At 40.8% G+C, this 18,179-nt stretch overlaps 1 long non-coding RNA gene across 1 annotated transcript in view; it reads right to left on the bottom strand.

Moving 5' to 3' along the window:
• LOC134536512 (uncharacterized) overlaps nucleotides 1-17,898 on the bottom strand; it is a 352,420-nt gene extending 334,522 nt beyond the window's left edge. The window contains exon 1 of the long non-coding RNA XR_010075797.1: nucleotides 17,778-17,898. This is a non-coding gene — a long non-coding RNA (uncharacterized LOC134536512). The remainder of the gene's footprint in view (nucleotides 1-17,777) is intronic.
• Nucleotides 17,899-18,179: the final 281 nt, after the last annotated feature.

The following is an 18,179-nucleotide window of genomic DNA, read 5'->3' as shown; positions in this document are numbered from 1 at the left end:
TTTGACGTGACGTCTAATAAATCGATGAACGCCGGCTGCACGCACGAAAAAGTGTCCCGTTGAACACATTGTTCCGTTACGCTGTGTCCCGTTACGCACACAGTTCCGTTACGCACATTGTTCCGTTACGCTGTGTCCCGTTACACTCATTGTACGCTTGAACCGCATCTATCTCTCTTCCACTCGATTGACCTATGCGTCCGAGGAGAAGAAAGACAGCGGCAGCACACAACTTACATCTACACGTGAACTGTTTCGTCGACTGTTTATAAAGTGAAGTGAAAAGTTAATGTGGTTTTCATTGCTTATTACAACAACAATTTCGGCAATAAAGGTTAATTATTCTTGCATTTCAAAAATCTGATTACTAGTATAATTTCTAGTATGTATTCTTTTATTATTAAAATAAAAATGATTCTATTTTATTCATAAAAGTATGCAATCATTTCATCAATGTTTTGTTATGACGTTGTCACGTTAAACTATCGTCCGTAAACCGACTTTACAGACAACCAATTTTTTTTATCATCCACGAGGATTAGTCCAGTTATTTGACAAACAGCCCGCTCCAACGCACGGTAGAAACTTTTCTGCCCAACACCGATTCTTCTCCAGGGAGATCTTCTTTTGTCCCGTACTCAACCTCACCTGCTCGATGTATGACTTATTGCACCCCCCGCATGACTGCGCTAGGGGGTTTCCTCCCCTGTTTGTTAACGCAGGTTTTACCAGGCCCCCAACTTAAGTATAGTTATAGTTAGAGACCGGGAAAATTCGCGGGTTCAATGACCTCCAGGATAGGCTCCAATATCCACTACACACTCGGGAAAATGCCAACTGTTCATTGGCTGCTGACTTGTGAGTCGTCTCGACTGGGTGGCCTGTGATTCGACACTTCTATGAGTGAGGGTCTCTAATTGGCCCTCAGTCCTCCAGATTAACAGTGAACCAACGACAGAAGCAGCACTAAGGTATAATTATTTGAATTTTAGCATAACACGAAATGAATCCGCGAATTTTTCAGGTCTCTAGTTATAGCCTGGATCTAAGCTAGGGGAGATAGGCAAGGCATCAATCGCTGCCATGGCTGGCCAGTCTCCGAACAAAGTACATGATGCACGCAGACCGAAATTTAAACTGTATAATGAAACGGCTCCGACAAAAGCGATGGAGACCTGGAAAAAAACTAAAACCCCCGGCTTTGGACCTTAATTTTTGACAAGGAAATTTTATTAAAATACAACCCCTCTTGTTGAAATTCATAACATAGTAATTCTTCAAAGTTTTCCTTTGGCTTTGTGAACTTTAGTTTGCGCCATCCGCCACAGATGGCGGTGGCACCTTGGGTTACACGTTTCCGTTCCATTCGACCTTCGGTTCCATTTTTCACGAAATCACTCCTACCAAATGCCGCATACCGTGAGCTAAGATGTTACTCACATTACTTAAATATACTTAGGTGGATTGCAGGAGCGCCTTCCGCGGACGAGGGTTGGAACTAAGAGGGGTCGTTACCACAACGCCGAAATACCACAACGCCGAACGTACAATAACGCCGAATACCATGACTCCGAATACCAAATTGACCGCAACGCCGACAGCTAGAAAACGGCTGTGTACCACAACGACGAAAAATGTTGCTGCCGGGGGGGGGGGGGTGAGTCACAGGAGCAAAATAAAATAAAAATAAAAAAAACTGAATGAATTTGTGTGCTAACCTAACCTAACGTTTGTGGCAGTCCTGCAATGAAAATTTTCGGCGTTAACGTATTTCGGCGTTGTGGTACACAGCAGTTTTCTAGATGTCGACGTCGTGGTCAATTTGGCATTTCGGCGTTATGGTTTTCGGCGTTATTGTACGTTCGGCGTTGTGGTGCGTCCCCTAACTAAGCGGTCGTCGCGTGGAAGGGGTGGGGAGGGGTGGGGAGGTAGGTACCGACGCTCGCCTTGCGTGCCGTTACGGAGAGCGTGTGTTGTCTCGTAACTGTAGCTCGGCAGCCGGCCAGAGATGACCGCTCGCGTACGCCCGGCGGCGCTCGCTTGTCTTCTTGACCTCTTTCCCCCCGCCGCGGTCCGTTTGTTCCCTCCTCCGAACATAAACGCAAATATATGTAGTTCCAGTACAAGGGTGTACACTCCAATGCTATTGAATCTTATACCGTTTCACCCCTTCCCCCCTCCCATTTTTTCCCAAATTCGTAATTATTGTGCTAGGGCCCGTTCTACAATTCCAACGGCAGACGGAGGCGGACCCGTACCTACGTATGTATTTAGCTCGAAAATGCTTGAGCTCTTCACGTTTTACGCTGCTACGTGCGACCAGTAGAAGTCGACTATTTGGCTGCCGTGGTAGTCAAGTTTGTTAAATGTTCCAAATACTTTAAAAGTGGTTTTAAGTGCAAGCATAACCCGTGATCTATTATTACTTTGTGCTTTATTTATTTTATTATTTATGTAAATTCAGCCCGTTCTATAATCTCGAAAAATATAAATATATATATTTTTTAATTAAATTAATATTTCGTAACCATGAAATTCAATCTCACTGGTTGTCATTTTTAAGTTTCCGTTGCCGTTGAATTGATCCGTCTCCGTTTACGGCCGTTGTAGAATGAGACTGAAAGACAGCACACTTGACAACCATGAATGGGGTTTTGTCACGTTTTTTTTTTTAATTTACAATAAACTGGTCACAAGTTAATAAATGATGTGTGTTAACCATAAACTATATTTTTAAAGGCTATCTTTCGGTTTTCGGTTAAAATAAATAGTCTAAATGTGTATAAAATCTGTATGAGGAAACTAGGGGTTGTTTTTTGTTAGCAATTGGAGAAGCAACCCTGCAATACATATTTTTCTAGGGATTTGAAACATTTTATTTAGCTAATGTAACGATGGAAGAGCGAAGAAAACAATATCACTGTACTTTAGTCTTCTGTCCTTGTAGCATAATACACAGTGTAAATTTCAAGTTCACGCACATTTCACAAAAATTCCGATCAAGAATGAGAACTCTTGCATGCCGGTCACTTTACCACGCCGTGTTTTTTATGTTTTGTCAAGACTCAAAATGTGCAACACACCATAAAAATGAATAAATAATTATTTTTCTTACAATTAAAATATGTACCAATATGAAGGTTTCATTAATTTTAAAATAAATTTATTTATAAATTCTGCTGAGCCTTGATTTTGGTTGATACCATAAGACTAGGGAACACGTCATTTAAAGTTTAGATATCCAAAATATGCTACAATCTAAAGTGATACATTGATACACTGATATGTACATTTACAAAAAAATAATACATAGCTTTGAAAGAAAACTATTTTCATAAGTTTTTATTTTACATTTAGTTTATATGATTAACAAATATACATGCATTTGTTTTGTATAGACACTTCTGTTACAAATATTACATGTTTAACATTTACAAGATAAGTAGGCTACATACAGTATAAACTAAAAAAAATATGATATACTTAATATGTACTTATATACTTTAGAAAACAGATGAAATAAAATACCAAATGTCTTAGATATAAGTAAAACATATCTTGAAATTTTTTATTAATTTTTCCAAGGTCCGATTTAGCTATGAGCCATTAGAAAAAAACTGGCTAACTGATCTCTATAGAGTGTCCACTCTCTGCCACCCAACACACTCTCAGCAAGCAGAGAGCCGGTGGTTGGAGATCTTAGTTTTTCGGATATCCTGCCTACCTACAGGAGTACCAACTCTTGCTTTTTGATGTCTCGCAGGGACACGTTCATGAGAGTAGTATCGTATATATTATTTTGCTTCCATTATTTCGGGTTATTTTCTCATTATTTTAAATAAATTAATTTTATTACTATAGTTATTGTGTTTTATACATTTTTTTACGTATTTATTTAAGGATTTTCAGAAATTAAAAGCCAATTTTTACGTCAAACCTATCATGAAATAAGAGCATGTAATCGTGCTATATACAATTTAAAAAATTGGATTTATAAAAACTTTGAAAAACTCAGCTTTGCAGGATTGTGGGTAAAACAACCTTTTTACTCATTAATGAATGATATACAAAAAATTAAGTAATCGGTCAACGTTAAAGACTACCCAAAAACGATTGACTAAAAATTGTATAAAACACTTGCTCTTATCTCATGATAGTGTTGGCATAAAATAAGCCTTTAAGCTTTTTAATGTCATTAAAAAAATAGTCATTTAATTTATAAAATATTTTAAAACTATCATCGATAGTTAAATAATGAACTTATTAAAATAATGAGAAAAAATACGAAATAATGTAAGCAATATAATTTATGATACCACCTTCATAAGAATACATTTTGAACAGAACGTTTTTGAGGCAAAGTGTCCAAACACAATCTGAATTCTTTGAAAACAAGTGTTTAAATAATCCAACCCGAACGTTGCGTGATAATCACCCGGTAAATTTGTTACAAATTTCGGACAATTCATTTTTTAAAAGTCTTATTAAAAACGTGAAGTTTAAAATAGTTAATAATTATAATTATTTAATATTGTATTACATATATCTTGATGCAAATTTATGGCACAAACAATATATTGTTCTTCGTAAAATAACTAGGAAATTTATTGAAAATTTGTCTGCAAAACAAACAAAAAAATTGCAACGAGGTTATGCTTTCACAGAAACAAACAGATAAATTGAACCAAACTTTTTTTTTTCTTTTTTTACAAAAACAGAACCAAATAAAACATACATTTGTATGATTTTCACCTCTTACTGACCAGTTTCTTGAATTCCACATTGTTAAACATTCGGTCATACTTACCAGTTTTCTGCATACTAATTAAATTTTAAAGTTAATATTTTTGCAAATTATAGTTGCGATTATTTATTGTTATGTCAAATTAAAGTTTACAAAAAGTACTCCAGGATAGTTTCGCTATCATAAAGTTATATTTGGCACATCAACACGCGTGTTGCTTCCCCCGATGATCACAGAAGTGACTATACGAGTAAATGGCACCAGTCGCAGGTCAGCCATGTGGACGAAATAAAAGAAAAATTAATCTCTGCGCATGCGTGTAATTTGGGCAACAAACCGGCAAAAGTATAGGACAACAAAATCCGTTCCCTAGAAATAAGGGACTGGCCTAGTAAGAATACGGGTTGGGGAACAGCTGTGGCATATTCAACACCTAAACACTTATTTTTTTGTCTCTTGGAATACCGGCCTTAAGGCCCCCGTCTCGTCAGGGGTGTACCTGTGTTAGCGAGTCGGGATGATAAGCGCGACGCTAGATGGTGCTTCTAGCGCGGTGTCTCCTCTGGACTGGCGCGCAGTCTTCTCGTCGTCACAGGATAACATTATATGGCGGAGAAATGAAGATAAAGGTGTAATGCAAGTCCCTTTAAGTGCTTTCAAGAATCTGTACCGGTTGTTTTAAGCGTAAAAATTACTCTTAAAACGTGCGGTTTAGCCATTTTAACTCTTCTGAAAGTACAGTTTAAAATCTTAATCCGAAATCAAAAATACTTATTTCTGCCCTCAGCGAACTTAAAATGCTTTTCGTAAACAGACCCCACTCGGATGGCTTGAGCAGTTTTCAAATCGCGTTGTTTTTTCCTCAAGCTCTGCGCATAGTACGTGTGTGTGTGTGCCCGGGTAGGCGGAGCCCATTCTTCTTATTTTCTCGTGAACTGGCGTTCCTCAAACGTTCTCTTTGATAACGTCATCCGATAGGCGTAGTTTCTTTTTTTTTTTTTCCTCCTGGACGTGTGTCCGGCCCTGTTCTCCTGTCGCTGGCTTTCACTGCGACTCATTCCCGATCCGCGCCTCCCGTCGGGCTGTTCACCCGACTCTTGCTTCGAGATCCGGCCAGATGGACGAGCTGGCTCTGTTCACCATCTCTTCGGAAAAGGTGGGGGGAGGTGAAAGCTTAAATTTCCCCACCCGATGAACCCTAAAGAACACGCTGTTCAAGTCTCCCCTCCCCTCCCTTTCTTATCCTTCACAAACGGTGGCCTGCCGTTGGGTACTTATATTCACTGCCAGTACTTTCGTACTAAAATTTGAATGGATGTTTAGTATTTTTGTACGGTAACCCACAGATCTAGTGGGGTTTTTTTTTTAATGTGTAACATCTTATCTTCATGGAGTCATCGCTGCAAGTCCCGTTACCGACGGGAAGACTGGCTGCACGTCAGTTTAGAGCCCGGAGGAGCGTAGAGGCGAAGAAGCGCGTTGTTCTCGAGCCAGTGTCGCCCTTATAGCGCCTCCTTTTTGGTCAGGCGCACGAGCTCTCTTGTGCGCCTGACCAGAAGGGCGACACACTCACTCCTTTAGGTTCACGTGACAACGCTGTTTGTTCGTTTTCCTCATGTTTTCGAACATCCTGTTCCTTTCCTCTCCCCCTCTTTCCACCAAACTCAGTGCGTGTTTCTCCGCGCAACGAACGCCAACACAGCTGGACAACTGGGCAGGAGAGTGCGTGCGAGCCGAGAGATAAAATCGTAGGTATCCCATTCCCTGAACACATGCTTGAAAAGGAAGGAAAAGGAGACTGGGGAGGGGATGTAGAATAGACACACGCGCGTTGTCCGAGACTGAACTTCGTCGAATTCTCGTCGGATCGCAGTAATTATTAGCTCCACATTGCCCCGACGGCCATGCCCCCAGCTGTTTACAAGAGACTACAAGCTTGTGAACGGGTGTTAAAAAAAATTGGTTGTCTGTAAAGTCGGTTTGCGGACGATAGTTTAACGTGACAAAGTCATAACAAAACATTGATGAAATGATTGCATACTTTTATGAATAAAATTGAATCATTTTTATTGAATTATCACTATTTTGTATGGATACAAAGGAGTGAAATGAAATATACAATTTAATTGATAAATTGACTTTAATTTGCACTCATTAATTCAAATTATGTTTATTACTTTAACGAACAGATTATTTTAACTATAACTTTTATACATGTTTGCTATTTAACTTCTTCCAATCTGTGTTATTCTGTTAAGGATATGACGTTGATGGGAGAAGTAGGAAATGAATGGGAGTGTTTCAAGTTTAATGTGCCTCGAAAAAGACAAATCGATGGTTACAATCGAGTGGAAGAGAGATAGATGTGGCGCAAGCGTACAATGAGCGTAACGGGACAATGTGCGTAACGGGACACTTTTTCGTGCGTGCAGCCGGCGTTCGTCGATTTATTAGACTTTGTCACGTCAAAAAGAGAACGCTTAAGTACAATTACACGCCACATTGTTAAAAGTTTTCACCTTGATACTACGAAGAATGCAGGTTACAAAATGATCCAGGGATCTTCGTAAATTTACCCGTTAGTTTCCGTATATTTACGGGTACTAAGTTTATTGACTCTGAAAATGAATCCACGACAATAATCTTGGTATACAATCAAAGAATTCAAAAACTTTTTTTAAGACTTCTGCAATGACACTTTATTTCTGCTACGAGTGGGTTTACTTTAAAAAAAAAAACAGAATTCGGAAGTCGAAATACGGCTTAGTGTCCACGAAGATTCAGTCATATGAAATTACGAAGAACAATTAGTTTTATTGAAGTGAAACTTCTAATGCGACTTCCAACAAGGTTGCGTTAAACGTTTAACGCTACCATGGAGGAAGCACATGTTATTCTTGCTATGCAGCGAAGTAAACAGTGTGAGCGTCGTGAAAACCAAAGGGGGAACTACCATTGATGCAGTTTTTGCAAGAAGTATTGAAAAAATAGAACACAAACATTTCGTATCATACTTTAGTTATCGTAATCCCATTGTAAATGTTATAGATTTAGATATTTCTCCACTCGAAAATGATTATTAAAAGATGCGATCAATTGTGAATGGTAAGCAATGTTAATAAAGTTTGTCTTAAGGAAACAATATGATTTCACTAAAAATCAATTACTACCCCTTCCTATTTTCATTTCCACATTACGAAGTTTCACTTCTTTCGCGCGGAGGGACTCCACGCACTATTTTTTTTTTATAGGTATATTCTTCTTTGGAAAAAGTCCGTAAAATTTACTGTAGTTAATTTCTAAGTGTCAAAGTTCTTCAACGAACGAAGTTTTTCATTGCAATTTTTTTTTTTTTTAATTTTGGTTCAGTTAAATCAAAGACGGGATCAAAAACCCACCACAGCAAAATAAAAAATTTTAAAAAAGGAAGCAAGCAACATTAGTGATTGACGTGTAGCCGCGACCATTATTTTTCTCCACAGGGAGGAAGGACATGGAGAGCGTTTACGAAGCGTGAAACAACCTGTTACAGTCCCGGAGGAGAACAGAGACGAGTATCCCCCCCCCCTCCTTGACTCTCTCCCCGCCTAACCTTCCCCTTCCCCCTCCCCCCTCACAAGCACATTGCCACGGGGCGCGGAATGCCGGGGACGAGAATCGTTTTAGGTAATTGGGACGACGCGCCGCAGCGACGGAACCGGAAATCCTCCCGCGAGGAGGAGGCGGCGGATGGGTTTCTCCCCGCTGGAGCCCGAGATGAGGCTGGTCCAGTCTCGCAGCCTCCGCCGCGCTCGGATACACGTAGGTGTGACTGAGAAGCACGCAACTCAGAACAGCCAAGACTTAAAAACTCTCTAAAAAAAAAAAAAAAATTGGTTGTCTGTAAAGTCGGTTTACGGACGATAGTTTAACGTGACAACGTCATAACAAAACATTGATGAAATGATTGCATACTTTTATGAATAAAATTGAATCATTTTTATTTTTATAATAAAAGAATAAATACTTGTAATTATACTAGTAATCAGATTTTTGAAATGCAAGAAAAATTAACCTTTATTGCCGAAATTGTTGTTTTAATAAGCAATGAAAACCACATTAACTTTTCACTTCACTTTATAAACAGTCGAGTGGAAGTGAGATAGATGTGGCGCAAGCGTATAATGAGCGTAACGGGACACCGCGTAACGGAACAATGTGCGTAACGGGACACAACGTAACGGAACAATGTGCGTAACGGGACACTTTTTCGTGCGTGCAGCCGGCGTTCATCGATTTATTAGACGTTGCCACGTCAAAAATATTCACATAACCCTAAAAAAAAAGTTTGGAATAAGTTAAACATATCATAACTTATAAAAGTCGTAACTTCGAAATTCATAACTCAAAACCATCGTAAATTAAAACGGTTCGAACTTAAAAACACATAACCTCACAGCTTGGCAACGCGTTGAATAATTAATTCGTGCTCAAATGACTTAGAAAAAAATACTGAATCGCGAACCATGTAACTTAGAAATATCACAAGTCATAAACACACAAAACTTAATAATACTTTAACACTTACTGACGGACAACGCACAGTTTAAACCAGTTGGTCTAGAAGCATGGAATTTTGCACAGGAGTTCATTATACAACGTAGGTGAGCACTAACCAAAGAATTTTTAAAAATTGTATCCTAAGAGGGTTAGATAGGGGATGAAAATTTGTATGGATGTCATTTTTGAAGTTAGAAATATGGAAATTGGTGTTTATTTAAGCTTCTATTTATAAATACAAGTCAGTTGTAAAAGCGTTTTTTTTTTGGTGATTCATCAAAATGGGGATAGGAAATCCTATTAGGCACACGGTAATTAACCTAGAAGTTCTATCTTGTGTTTCTAAGTTGTGATTTTCTAAATAGTGTGTTTCTAAGTTATGACGAACACCTCGCGCAAGGGAGAGGAACTACGTCAAGTGCGGACCTCGTGGTTGTAAGCCCGGGCCAGTGGCGGATCCAGGATTTTGGTTTGGGAGGGGCTTGACCCAGCTGAGGCTAGACTTTATCAAGGCAAACACTAAAACAATAGGGGATCCAGATGCTTTTGGAGGGGGCTTGTGCCCCATACCCCCCCCCCCCCCCCCCCACCACGGATCCGCTACTGAGCCCGGCGACAAACTAGTGGGGAGATGCATTGTCGTGAACGTTCATCAGATCAAAGAATCCATATTCGGTGCCGGCACAGGGAACTTTACAACTGCAATTGTGATGAGGAAGATGGGGATGGAATAAAGAACATGTATGAAGATAGAACATCAACATCACAATATTGGGATACAGAAGATAAAGCAAGAATAAGCGAAGACAGAATGATAAGGAAGACAAGTATTTATAGTTACGAGTAGAGACCGGAAAAATTCGCGGATTCATTTTACGACAGTCTGAAATTCAAATAGTTATACCTCATTGCAGCTTCTGTTATTGGCTCACAACTCACCTGGACGACTATGGGCCGGTGAGAAACACTCAACCGAATCTGTATCGAATCACAGGCCGCTACGTTGGGACACCTCAACAAGACAGCAGCCAATGAGAGGGTGACATTTGATCTAGTGTACGTAGAACTATAAAGTTCATCAGAGAGGTCATTGAACCCGCGAATTTTTCCGGTCCCTAGTTAGGAGCTAATGCGAGTGGTAGCCTCTTTATCACACAATTTCTTTTTCCAAGTATTCTCTCTTCGTTCAGCGAACAAGCTGCTCACCACATTTTTTAACGTGCGGGGATCCAATGGTATGTATTTACTTCCTTGTGGGGAATTGGAGGGGGAGGGGGGGGCTGGTATAACATCGACGCGAGAATCCAAGCGCTGGGATGGGTTGCTCTTCCCTTTTTTTTTTTTTTTTTTTTTTTTTAGCCTAATTCTGCTATAACCCGTGGTTCGTCCAGAGGAATACTTCGTCCCAAGAGTGTCGCAAGGTGCTTTATGTATATGGTCAAACACATCTCTGGGACACCTCACCAGCCTGCGCTGTGTCGGTGTCGGCGGGAATGTTCTCGAACACTCTTGAGCATCGGGAGGGACCCAGCGGTCGACGAGGACGAAGATCGCGGTTCGTCGCCGCCGACCTGGGGTGGTTGGGGGGGGGGGGGGCAGGCACGCGACAAATAACCACCCTCCCCCCTTCCCCCACTTCCGGTCCAGCCGACGGCCGGACATCCATCGCCGGGGGCTCAGACTTGTTGCTTAATCAGGCACAAGAAAGCAAGTGTCGGGGAGAAAGCTTGTTTGACCTTCCCCGAAGGGAGAGGAGCAGGAAAAAGAAAAAAAGAAAAAGAAACAACTGCCTGCCACATCAGGACTTGCGTTCCGTCGGAGCGAAAGCTAGTTCAGTTTGCCACGAGCATCCGCAAACCAGTAGCTCTTCACGGACAGTAACCCCCCTCCCCCTCCACCAGCCCCCCTCTCACTTAACCCCCTTTTCGCGTTCCGAGGGGAGAGCTCCTGGCTACCTTCCAGCCCCGGAGGTCGTTTGTCAGTACAGGGTCTTCAACGTGCTCGTTTTGCATCGCGACGGTGCTAACGTCGGAACACTGTCTCATAAAGGTTCCATCCCACCACTCCCGTGGACCTCTTTGAATATTCACAAGTCCACCGAGCCCCTATTATACTAGGGACAGGAAAAATTTCGCGGGTTCAATGACCTCTAGGATGAACTTTATAGTTCTACGTACACTCGGTCAAATGTCACCCCTCTCATTGGCTGCTATGTCTTGTGGAGGTGTCCCAACGTAGGGGCCTGTGATTTGATGCAGCTTCGGTTGAGTGTTTCTCACTGGCCCAGAGTCGTCCAGGTGAGTTGTGAGCCAATAGCAGAGGCAGCACTGAGGTATAACTATTTGAATTTCAGGCTGTCGTGAAATGAATCCGCGATTTTTTCCGGTCTCTACATTACACACTTGTATTTAATTTTTTTGGGGATCAATTGACCAGATATATTCACTGAAAGTTAGGGATATTGCAAAATTTGTACATTTACCTGGGAAAAAAATCTTTATCACTGCAAATAATAGTGTTCGCAGTAATCCTGGGTTCTGATTCTCACCTGGGCATTTATGCATTATGTTGTCCCAGTACCTCCAATCGTTAAAGTTATTTGTAAAAAAAAATTTCTCTGAATAGATTTACAGTAATAACTGCGCACATGATGCCACACAGTTAGGTTCAATTTTTGAATATTCGATTGTATTTTCCATGTTTAAAAAAAACATGTTCAATTTAAACATCACTCAAAATGTACAACTATGAGCCAATTTTCGTAATAAATTCTCAGAATTTATTTCATGTATACAAAAATAACAGTAGATATCTGTCGCACAAAAGGTACAATATCTTTATCGTATTATTACAAACTATTTCTTGGCAACTGTTATTCAAAGGAATCTTTTGCAAAAATACAGAAATTTATTTTCTGTGTAATCCTGTCGCTCCGTCGATGTACAAACACATAGTATGACCATGGCTTACCCTGTGTATTTTCAGGCTGTGATGATTAATTACGCGCTGTTATTAGAGACAGTAAAACTATGTTGTCACAAATATGCTACTTAATGAACATGATTTATGTCTTAGGTCATCGACACATTTAAATTTTGTGTTGGAAAAAAATATTTTTTTTCCCCCCCTTCAGCTTAAGAATGAGATGTGGATACATGTAACTTTGAATATATATACTGTATAGAAGTCGCCAGCCCAGGTTAAAATTTCTAATACGGTTTTGAGGTAGTTGGTTAATTCACCGCCGCCAATCGCCACCATCTCTAGGGCATCGACTTGTGGTGGTCCCTAGCGGACAAGTGTCGAACTCTTCAAACACCCCTTCCCCCACCCGTTGAACGACCTTGAGCTGCAGTGAATGATTGGCGGGAGGTGCGGGGAATGACAGCGGGCGACAGTGCTGCGCTCTAACGTGTAAATAACAACTAAGACGATACAGGGCGTTACGGCAGCGCCGTGCAGTGGTGAAGTTCCCAAGCTGCTCATCATACGCTCCTGAAAAACGTAGAGTAAATCCTATCCACTCGCGACTTCTTTACAGTATATATATATATATATATATATATATATATATATATATATATATATTCAAAGCATGTAATGAACGACACCACCGAAATAATGCGGCCAATTTTTTTTTGTGACGATCTTCTTGTCTCTTCTCCGACGGCGAATGTCTTCGGGAGCTGAGTCCCCCAGAACAACCCAATTCCCCACCCTCCTGGTTCATCGGTAAGTGTGTAATTGCCCACCCCCCACCCGATCTCCCCCCTCCCTCCCGGCCGCCTGACCGCGAAGAACCACCCCGCAGGTCATCATCGTTCGCGACGGACAGAGTTTTATGGCGGCCCGAATTGATCCATAAACGCGTCGACCGGGTATAACGTCCCTCTTTTTTCACCCCCCCTGGCGCTTCGTCCCATTAACATTAACGGTCCACTTCTCACCTGTTAATTGCCCCGCGTCTACAAAAACAGACATAGACACACACACACACACATGCGCGCCCCGGGGTTGCCTCGCGACGGGGCAGTAAACCAACCCGTAATAAGTTACGTCCCTCTGGGTCACCCCCGTAGTCACCGGTGACAGGGAGGAGGGGGGGGGGGGAAACGTTCCGTCACGTTCGAAGACCTTCCCCGGACCGAGCCGGGGTCCCGAGTGCGGAAGGCAGCGGTGCGCCAGTGCGGAATCTGCGGGTCGGTCTCTCTCCACCGGGAACGTTTGGGAACCAAACCACACTCCGAGATGACAACCTTACCCCCCCCCCCCCCCCCCCCGCTCCCCCCACACTCCACCAGGATCGCTGGGGATCCCTATCAGCCTCCGAGATTACAAACTCCCCTAACCCCCCACGCTTATCATCCAACTACGCTCTACCAATACCACCGCCACTCATATAATTAGTAGGGACCGGAAAAATTCGCGGGTTCAATGACCTCTAGGATGAACTTTTTAGTTCTACGTACACTCGGTCAAATGTCACCCTCTCATTGGCTGCTGTCTTGTGGTGTCCCAACGTAGCGGCCTGTGATTCGATACAGCTTCGGTTGAGTGTTTCTCACTGGCCCAGAGTCGTCCAGGTGAGTTGTGAGCCAATATAAGAGGCTACACTGAGGTATAATAACTATTTGAATTTCAGGCTGTCGTGAAATGAATCCGGGAATTTTTCCGGTCTCTAACCGGTACCACTGCCAGAGAGACCTAGAAAAATTCGCTCATTCATTTCGCGATGCGCTAGAATCCAAACAAATGCACTTTCATATTTCTTATGTGATTGACTCACAGTTTATCTGAAGGGCTCTTTGTGCCAATGGAGAAAAAAAAATACCCCTTCGACCAAAAATAAAAGTATCGAATCGCAAGCATCCCCAGCTGACAGGTCTCACGGGTCAAGTACCAATGGTCAGACGGCATTTGCCCTGGGTGTGTAGAGAATCGTGGAGTCTGTCCCAGAAGTCATTTAAAGCGCGAATTTTTTTTTCTGTCTCTACTCGCAATTAGCAGATTCAGTGACCTCCAGGATAGACTCCACGATCCTCTGCGTACTCAAACAAACGACGGCTGTTCATTGGCTGCTGACTTATCAGGCGTCTCAAATGGGTAAATTGTGATTACTGTATATACTTCTCTGATTGACAAGAACATACTCAGAATTTCATTTGTGGGAAAGGAAGGGGGGTTATTGTTGTTGTGAATGATTTATATATATTTTTTTTATTTCATGGGGGAATATATCACCATACATCCCCCTCCTCTTTTGCTTACGCAGCTGTCGATTGAGGGCCTCTAATTGCCCCTCAGTCCTCCAGATTAACAGTGATCCAATGACAGAAGCAACACAAAGGTATAATTATTTAAATCACAGGTCCAACTAATAGCTCTAAGACCATCGGGAAAGGCCCGTGATTTTTTGCGTAAAGATTAAGATACAAGATTTGTGTTAAAACACTGTATCATCGAATGTGTTTCGTGAATTTTTTTTTAGTTTCTTCTAGGTATTCACCAAGTGAAATAAGAATATTGCGTAAAAATGAGCGTAATTCATTATAGTTACGAAGACTTACGAGGCCTTTTTTTTTTACACCTATGGCAGTAAGAGAATATCCGTTGAAAATATTTGTGGTACAACAACAAAATGCAAGGGAGGTATTGAGTTAACATTTTTAGAAATAGCCCTTAAATAAAAACTAATTAAAAAAAAATATATATATATTTATCATGACATGGCGTGTGAGACCGAGTCTTAAGTTGTTCGCAAGAGCGTAAGCAGAATTTTATTGCCATTGTTGGTGGGTTGCGGGGGGGGGGGGGGGGGAGAATTTAACCTCTTTGCCTGCTGTTTGCTTTCAAATTTTTTCCCCAGTGTTGGTGATAATGATAGATTTGTTTTAGGAAATCTTAGGATTTTGGAGGAAGGCATACGTAAGGACCGGAAAAATTCGCGGGTTCAATGACCTCTAGGATGAACTTTATAGTTCCACGTACACGCGGTCAAATGTCACCCTCTCATTGGCTGCTGTATTGTGGAGGTGTCCCACCGGAGCGGGCTGTGATTCGATACAGCTTCGGTTGAGTGTTTCTCACTGGCCCAGAGTCGTCCAGGTGAGTTGTGAGCCAATATAAGAGGCAGCACTGAGGTAAAACTATTTGAATTTCAGGCTGTCGTGAAATTGAATTAATGAATTTTTCCGGTATCTAGCGCATACGTCCTTGGTTGTACGCAGTTGTAAGATTAAGATTTTTTTCTGTTATTTTTTTTTTCATTTGTTTCAAAGTTGTGGTGGTAGGTGGCGGTGAGTGCAGACTCGAATGCGGGAAGTTCAAGACAACAAGCACGTCCGAGCTGTGGTCTGCCTCCCTCCCGAAACTGTCTCTTCCCACGCTCGCGCTGACAGTAATTATGACGAGTTCCCCTCCCCCTTCCCCTCACCTCTTTTAAAAGCTAGCGCGGGATGGACGTACACAATCGTCACGTCAACGCATTGACGAGAAAATTGCCCCTCTTTCCTGCTTTCTTCGCACGCAGTAGACAATTTTTATATCCGTGTGCTCTCAACAATATTTGTTATTCCGCGTGGCTCGCGAGTTGAATCCTTGTGTGCGCCGTTCTACAGTGGGACAGAAACGGAAACGAATCACGTAAATTGAGAACGGATATCTCGAAATAGAGATGCTACAATAGCATGCAGACGGATAAGTTCGGTAATGTTGAGCTTTGCCGTTTACGTTACTCCGTGCGACCAATAGAAGCCGAGTGTATCTCTATTTGTTTGTGTGTTTCTAGTACAAGAAAATCTGGTGTCCGATCATTACTTCGACTTTAATTTTTATTATGTATGTAAATTTTGCCCTTGATATCATCTCGAAACATATTATATATTTTTTTAAATTAATAATTCGTAACCTTGAAATTCAACCTCATTTTGTTGTGGAAGCAGCAGACGCGATGGTTAAATTCTACGGGAGATCCGTCTTCGTTTCCGTGCCATTGTATAACTGGTCTTAGCTACACGTCTCAGCAGATATGTTCAGCTTATTCTCATGACACCCTGCCATATATTTAAAAGCATCCCACCAATTATTTTTTTTAAACTCAAGTACAACACTGAATACTGTAATAATTCGTACGACATATTCCTGAGCTATACATGAAAATACTGCATCCTGATAAATTCGTTAATGCAGTAACTATTTATATGTACCTACTGTAATAATTATTTGTAGGAGAGGTAGGCTAAATGAGGCAACGGATTTGAGAGACACTTAAAAAAAATTAAATTAAATTTGAACTAACGCAGACAAAATATGTTTTTCTAATTTCCATTTCCTATACAATTCTCTTGAATAAGGTAAAACTTTTTTTTATTCAAACATTCAAATTAATCCATTTCATCGATTTGATTTTCCACGGTTTTTGTTAGATAATAATACTTTAAAGTAATTTAAAAAATAATAACTAAGCAACGCCGTTTCCATCAACACGTCACTTAAATTTATGACCACCGACTCGGTCCCAACACTGTAAAAAATTGTTTGTACTTTTACAATTATAATCCTTGGTAAACTCAGTTACCAACGATAACACTTGTAAAATTGCAACGCAGAGCTTTGTTCCATTTATAAGTTCACAATGCTCTGCGTTGCAGTCTTACAAGTGCTATTGTTGGTAATTGAGTTCCAAGGATTTTCCTTGTAAAAAGTATTAATGTTTTTACAATGTATTGGTTCGGAAGCCACTATGCTATTATTTGCGTAACGGTATCTGTAATTGGCGATAAGTCAAGTATTGTAGTGTTACATTATACGATTGCCGCCAAAGCCTACAAACATTATTTATAAATGCAAAACGTGGATGGTTTCTAGTTCTTAGTTGGAAAGTAGTTTAGTAACTCGTAATATTAGTATCACCAAAAAATTTGGTAATTTCAATTTTTTTTTTCTAATTTATGATTGTTCGTTTTAAATCCGTAATTTTGCAATACGCCATTGCTAGTTTTAACTGTTAGCCAACAGCAAAAACGCCATATTTAAAATAAAAATTGATCCTCGCTCGAAGCACTAAACCAACCACTTGCTATAAATGCTAATTAAAAAATCTATGTTTATGTCACAAAATTCAATGGTGCAACAGTATTATCAGCGATCCAAGTTGTAACGGTGCAACTAGTCGTGTTTAAAAATTGGATTCAAACAAATGGCAAATCGCCATACGTATCGTCTTTTCCATTCGAGAGAACATGCTAGACGGTAATATTACAATTACAATTGCAATTAACAATCGATCACTAAGTTTGCGTTTGGCTGATATAGTGCACTAAATAAATCTTATGTTTAATAATATATAATTTTGTAAACAACATTTGTCATGTTACTTTTAGAAGTTGTTATCGAAAATTCGTTATAACAAGTTTCATTTCTCTAAACGTATGCACAGGCCTACATAACTAAAACGTAAAAACAGTTTTAAACTAAATCATAGGGGCCCACGTACCTTCGCATTTTCTAACAGGTTCGTGCTTGATTAAAGCACAGTTCTTCGTTAAAGTTTGATGTTTCTTTATAAATATCACTGATTTTGAATTTGCACTTCACTGCCAACGGTCGCGTGACTCACGGAACAAGAATTACATTATTCAAAATGGTTCCCGGGTTGCAGGTGTTGCCAACCGCGAGAAAAACAGAAACATTAAAAAAAAAAACAAAAAAAAAACAAGCCCTGACAAGTAGAACAACATAGTACGTGTCACCGCGCAGACGTCGGGGTTTGTCGTTACAAACGAACAGCGGCGGATGTAGGATAATTAAAGCTTCGAGCGAACTGCGATGGTGTCAATCAAAATAAGGTAAGCGAGGACAGAGGGGAAGATTCCCCCCCCCCCTTTTTTTTATTCAA

Source organism: Bacillus rossius, chromosome 11 (genome assembly GCF_032445375.1).
Source record: "Bacillus rossius redtenbacheri isolate Brsri chromosome 11, Brsri_v3, whole genome shotgun sequence".
NCBI classification, from domain to species: domain Eukaryota; kingdom Metazoa; phylum Arthropoda; class Insecta; order Phasmatodea; family Bacillidae; genus Bacillus; species Bacillus rossius.
Note: the sequence above shows the minus strand (reverse complement) of the source record. Positions and strands in the feature narration are given on the sequence as shown.